The 6,967-nt window shown below is 45.4% G+C and overlaps 1 non-coding gene across 1 annotated transcript; it reads left to right on the forward strand.

Annotated features, from left to right (window-relative positions):
* The first annotated feature begins 749 nt into the window (after nucleotides 1-749).
* Nucleotides 750-830, forward strand: trnal-uag. The gene has a single exon. It is a non-coding gene; the product is annotated as a tRNA-Leu (tRNA).
* Nucleotides 831-6,967: the final 6,137 nt, after the last annotated feature.

Raw genomic sequence — 6,967 nt, forward strand, 5'->3', positions numbered from 1 at the left:
ACAAGTTTGCCTGGATTTTACTGAGGTACCAATGGGGTTTATTTACAACGTAGCTCCTGAGGGTTTCCTCATTTACCTTTCCTCATTATCATTGCAACCAGAATAATTCTTTCACCTGCAGTATGCACGACAAAGCTCATTTTTGACCACCTTTTCCCTCTGACCCTTGTCCCTTCCACGAACAAGGAATTATATTTGCTCTGTATTGTCTGCGTTAGTAGCGGCTCTGAAGAACTCACTAGTTTTATTCTAGGGGGAATGTCAACACCTCTATTTATGTCACAGCTTTATCATGGAATGGTCTAAATTTCTGAATATTGCCGAGGATGAAAAGGAAATGCAGAACTGTCCAAAGTGCTCATCAAATGAATTGTTTAACTTTGGAGAATCGCTGATGCAGCACAATCTGCTAATTACCAACACCAGTGTTGCGATGCCTTATCATCATTTTGCAAGCAAAAGAGGCAGATATTTTGTGAGCAGTAAGATTACACAGATGGCAAGAAGGTAAATGGCCATAAAATCACTTTCTGGTTCCAATGATTAAGACCAAGCATGGAAATTGGCAAATTCCTTCCAAATGGTGTCATTGTATTGTATTGGCTTTATTGGCCAGGAAACTGAGACCACATCTACATGTCCCACCTTCAGCAATGAATTGGAATAACCCCCATTCATTTTGTGCTAAGATCATTGTACATGTACCTGAATAACTGGCTTGATGACACTCCATTACAGAAATTGCACCTGGTAGTGTGGCCGAGTGGTCTAAGGCGCTGGATTTAGACTCCAGTCTTGGTGGGCTGTGGGTTCGACTCCCACCGCTGCCATTCTTGTGAGTCGCAGGTTGCACTGCAGTGAGTTAAAGTTTGTGTTAAGCGTTGCTGCATTTAAGCTCAACGCAACATGCTGGATTGGCTTCTTGGAAACTTATCTTAGATACGGGAGAGCGCAGATTCTCCACCGGATCAGCATCTGTGTTGTTGTGCCCACATTCGCCTCCCACACGGAAACTGCCAGGCAGCTCCAATGCTGGGCAAGTTGTGTGGCTCCCTGTTTGGGATGGCACAATGGTTCAGTGGTTAGCACTGCTGCCTCAAAGCGCCAATGACCCGCCTTGGGCAACTGTCTGTGTGGAGTTTGCACATTCTCCCCGTGTCTGCGGCGGTTTCCTCCCACATGTGCAGGTCAGGTGAATTGGCCATACTAAATTGCCCATAGTGTTAGGTGCCTTAGTCAGGGGTAAATGTAGGGGAATGGGTCTGGGTGGGTTACTCTTCGGAGGGTCTTGTTGGGCCGAAGGACCTGTTTCCACACTGTAGAGAATCTAAAAAAAACCCTATTGAGTATGGGCTGAATAGAGAAGGTTCTCTATTCACACTCATCCACAGATTCAATCAATAAGCACATCGACCTGGACCCAATATACCAACCACTGCAACGGACAGCTGGAACTGACAACCGGAAGCGGCAGATTCAAACCACTACAAATGCCGGAGGAAAGATCACAGAAGCGCTTCACAGGAGGGTCCCAAGCACTGAGGATGTCACCTAGACAGGGGACGAAACGTCTGCAACACAAATTCCCAGCTCGGCGAACAGAACCACAACAACGAGCACCCGAGCTACAAGTCTTCCCACAAACTTTGAAGAGAAGGTTTAGAGGGTAAGCTACAAGACCACATAAAAGAAACAAAAGAGAGAGTCTGAGAAGAATAGAAATTGTTGGAGAAACTCAGCAGGTCTGGCAGCATTTGTGGAGAGAAAGCAGAGTTAATGTTTCAGGTCCAGTTCTGGAAAAGGGTCACTGGACCCACAACATTATTGATAAGTAAGGTGGGGAAAGGAGGAGGGACCAAGGCTGGCAAGACTAGGATGAGTGGACACAGGTTAAAAATAAGGGTCTCCTATTTAAGGTGGACTCAAGCTGAATTCCGTTTCCAAAGATATTGTGGGTCTCCCTACACATGAAGGCAACTCACCATCACCTTCTTAAGGGCAATTATGGCTGGGCCAGCAATTACTGTCCAGCCAGCGATGACCATGCCCCACACGGGAGTTAAAAAAAAGTTCTCCCAGAAGGTTGTAAGGCCTCAGAAGTCTCTTCGCTAGCGAATGATAGAAGCAGGGTGGTTGAATATCTTTAAGACAGAGGTAGATAAATTCTTGATCAGCAAAGGTTATTGGGAACAGGTAGGAAAGTGGAGTTAAGGTACAGTCTGATCAGTCGTGATCTTTACTGTATTGTGGAGCAGTCTCAATGAACTGAGAGGCCTACTCCTGCCTCTATTACATACATTCAATAATTCGCATCAAACAGGAAATTTGCTCATGGAGATAGGGGACATAGTTGCAGTCAAAAATTGAAACTTTTCATCTGTCTTTACCAAGGAAGACAATGCTATCCAGGCCATGTGAAAGAGGGGGTAATTGATAAAGGTGTTAGATACAATGCTCAGGATCAGGTGAGGGATTTAACCCCTTGATTTTATTTACCCTTTGCCAGCATCTCAGGTAGTAATCGCAAGATTATTGCTTTCATGATTCTGCTTTCTAATTTAGCTCTGAAATTGTTCAAAATATTTCAGCAGAAACATCTTCCTCATCCTATCAGTGTCGTTGGTACCAAAGTGGATGACAATAATTGGATCCCCTCCCTCCCAAACTAAGATTCCTCCAGCACCACAGAAATGTTCTTAACCCTAGCATGAGGCAAGCAAAACTGCCTTTAGGATTCTTACTCCCAGCTGCCAAGAACATTATCTATTCCCCTAATACAGTTCCCTAACCACTCCCACATATGGTATGTCCTCCCTGATTTGAATGGCTCCCTGTAGATTTCTTGCCATTTTCAGTTTGCTCATTCTCAGTAGTGCCCATTTACAATGTGCAAGAACCTCATAATGGCAGGGACAATGGACAATGGCAGGGACCGTGCTCCTTGAGGACTACCCCTTGGGTCCCCATACCTGCCTCACTTGCAGACACACATCCTGTCCTTGATCACAGACCAGGTCTGAATGATCTAATCTAGGCAATGTGACTGCTTCCTGGAATAAAGTGTCCAGGTAACATTCTCCCTCTAAGGTGGTACAATGTCTGCAGCTCAGATTCTAGCTCCTCATCTGGGACCTGGTGTTCCTTAACTACAAATACTTGCTACAGTTGTGTTTGCCCAGATCATCACATGCTGCAGCTACAACACGTTGCATGACCTGCCACCTGTATGACATTTCAGTTGTTATTAATTAATCACTCCAATATCCCTACTCTTTACACTTGACCATCCCCTACCTTTTGCACATTATTATAACCTTTCATGCACCAATATCAATCTATAGTTTGTGTTTAGGTCTGTAGTCTTCTTCCATTTTTCTTTAAAAAATAGTTTCTTCAGTATAGACCAGCAAAGTGCTTACTTTCACTTTAAAGTCTGTGCACATCACATTGCAGTACCGTGAACTACAGTCGTGTAACAGGTGAAACATACTCCAACACGATGTGCTGTTGATCATCGTAAAGGACGTTTTTACCCTCATTAAAATCAGTAGAAGGTAATTGATTTTTTGATAAATTGATAAACTTACTCAACTTGCAGCCGCACTTTACAAGATTTCAACAGAAAGTTGTGTATTGAGTATTGGGTCTGCGTTGAACTGTCAAATGGCTGAACTGTATTTAGTGCTATGAATTATTGCAGACATTAAGCATTGCGCCCAAGTAGAAAATCAGCAATTAACCAAATGATTCAGGGCTAGGATTGACTAAATTAAGCCCAGTAATGATTTTTTTTCTAGTTATTTTCTGGACAGTGAACACAATATTAAAAACATCTGTCAGAGAGATGGGTAGTCACAAATCTGCCACCATTGTTAGTACAGTCATTTTAAAGACCTCTACACAACTAATGGCTATTCTTGAGAAGTTGTGAACAGGTATTGGTTTATCGTGGAACAACAATGATTAATGTACCTTGCAAGGTACTTACAGTAAATGTGAGAGTGTTACACTTTATCTACCTCCCTCTGTAAATGTTGACACTTTCCTGGGACTCCCTGAAAATTACCACACTGGTATCTGTGGAAAATTGACATGTGGAAAATTGCAGAGGTACGTCCTCTAGTTCAAAAAGCATGGCAAATCCAACCGGGTCAATTACCGCCCCCATCAGCCTACTCTCGATCATCAGTGAAGCGATGGGAGGTGTCAGTAACAGGGTTATCAAACAGCAACTGGTCAGCGAGAACCTGCTCAGTGACGCCCAGTTTGATTCGGCCAGGACCACTCAGCTCCGACCTCATTTTACAGGCTTGGTTCAAACATGGACAAAAAAAAGCAAAATTCCAGAGGTGGGAGTGACAGCCCTTTTCCCTAGGGTGGGGAAATTCAAAAGTAGGGGGCATATTTTTAAGGTGACAGGGGGAAGGTTTAAAAAGGACATGAGGGGAAGCTTTTTTTTTAAACAGAGGGTGGTTTGTATGTGGAATGAACTGTCAGAGAAAGTGGCCTATGGTTGCAACACTTGGAAGACGTTTGGATAAGTTCATGAGGGTTTGGAAGGAAATGGATCAAGTGCAGTCAGGTGGGACTATTTTGGCTTGGGAACATGGTGGGCCTAGAGTGGTTGGACCAAAGGGTCTATTTCTATACTGCACAACTCTGTGATTCCATGTAGCTACAGTCCTGGAGATCAGCTGTTGTTGTACAAGGCAGCTTGTACTTAAATGAGTTAAATGGAATCACCAGACATTGCATATAAAGGACTATTTTCAGGAGGAGCTAATCCACTCTATGTTTGCTAGCAGTTCTGTGAGAATGTCTCAGTAGCATAAAAGTGCATTTAGTCTTAAACATAACCTGAGATCTTATCCTCAACATTCATATAACTCAGGTATAACATAAACTGGTATGAAGTTGGATTAGTGGTGCTGGAAGAGCACAGCAGTTCAGGCAGCATCTGAGGAGCAGTAAAATCGAGCTTTCGGGCAAAAGCCCTTCATCAGGAACGAAGGCAGAGAGCCACATGGTTGAAGAGCTTCAGGGCAGAGGAAATGACCTGGGAGTTGCAGTTGGAAAGGGACTGCCTGAGATTCTTGTAGAGAGAGGAGCCTGGCAGTTGCAGTGGGAGAGGGACAAGAATCTCAGGGAGTCCCTCTCCCACTGCAACTCCCAGGTCATTTCCTCTGCCCTGAAGCTCTTCAACCATGTGGCTCTCTGCCTTTATTCCTGATGAAGGGCTTTTGCCCGAAAGCTTGATTTTACTGCTCCTCGGATGCTGCCTGAACTGCTGTGCTCTTCCAGCACCACTAATCCAGATATCTGGTTTCTAGCATCTGCAGTCATTGTTTTTACCTGGTATGAAGTTGTACATAATAAACTTTTACAGCGTATCAAGAGTGAGCCTCTCTTCTGTTGAAGGGGCTATGTAGGCATCTTTTCCCACTTGGTATCAGTAATTTAGACTAATACTATTAGGAAACATTGGCAGCAGTGAAAGCATTGCAGATGGTTTGGATGGACCCAGCTGTAAAATGGTGACAAGGTTTTAAGATGGCAAAGACAGGTGGGATCTGAAGTTAGAAGATGGTGCACAGCAATGCAGTGAAATAATTCCACAAGAGACCAAAATCCCATCACCACATCACCCTTTATTTTAGACATGAATGTCCTTGACACTGACCCAGCTCCCTCAGAATCAGGTGTAAGTGAACAGAACTGCTGATACTCCTGTTTATTGTTGTTAATTCTTTTTTCACTTTTTGTTTTATTAAACAGTACAGTTTACAAGCAATTAACATTAACAGCCGTACACAGAGACACAGCAATTTAAAGGGGAGAGGGTTGGCAGAGCCAGACCCCAAAACCCACCGTTCAGCCAGTTTTCAGGGAAATGAGGACAAAGCTCAAATCCCACTGTCACACATCACAGACGTAGCAGTAACAAATACATACAAGACAGTCCAATTAGATAGGAAACAGTGCATAGAGTATAGACCCTCCTCAACAAGCCTCCCGTCCCTCCCACCTTCTGGCCACTCTAAGGCAGCCTACCCCATGCCCGTTCTGGCTCTCGGCCAACCCCCACTCCCCTTTCGACCACCTCTGGGACAGCCAATCATGCTTCCCCAAACCTCCCCATCCCCACCACCACCCACCCCAGGACGACAGTAATCAGGACGGCCTACCCACATTCCCTAACCGCCCATCACACCTTCCGGCCACCTCTAGGACAGCCCGCCCCGGTACCTGTCTGGGGTGACCATGCTGAGGACTGCCTACCTGCCTTCCTGCTCTCGGTTTGCTCCTACATACCATCTGTTCCTTGGGACAACAGCGTCCAGGGCGCCCACAAGCTTTCCGGATCTTAGCCTGCTCCTATCCACCTTCTGGCTCTCGGTCGCTCTGACACACCTTCCGACCACCTCTAGGACAGCCCGTCCCGATCACCCCTTCTCAGGATAACAGCGCTCAGAACGGCCTACCCACCTTCTGGCTCTCGGGCAACTGGCATCAGGGTGCCCTACCCACCCTCCTGCTTTCAGGGTGATCTATGAGCCTCCCAGTTCACAGTGAGGCCTGTCAGAGCCAGGGACACAAGGCAGTGCAGATGATAAACCCAACAGGCAATAGGACAGGGTCAATTACCAACAAACACTGTCCCTTCTGGTACAGGCTCCATTACTATAGACAGTTCTCTTCAAAATGTCGAGTCAATTCGCAGGAACAGAGTCCACTCCAGTATACAAAGTGCATTGTCAGAAATAGAGTCCACTCCAAACTGCAAAGTCCAATGCCAAAAGCAGAGTTAACAACTGAGGGCAGAGTGCATTCCTGAAGGCAGCAAATGCACAGCACACAGGTGGTCAGTCTCCATAGAGGCCTGACCCATCCATAGAGAACCAGGCCCAGTCTCAGGAACACAGTACATTTTAAAGGTGCAGTTAACTCCCAGGGGTTTGGTCCACTC

This window comes from Chiloscyllium plagiosum, chromosome 38 (assembly GCF_004010195.1).
Source record: "Chiloscyllium plagiosum isolate BGI_BamShark_2017 chromosome 38, ASM401019v2, whole genome shotgun sequence".
NCBI lineage: Eukaryota > Metazoa > Chordata > Chondrichthyes > Orectolobiformes > Hemiscylliidae > Chiloscyllium > Chiloscyllium plagiosum.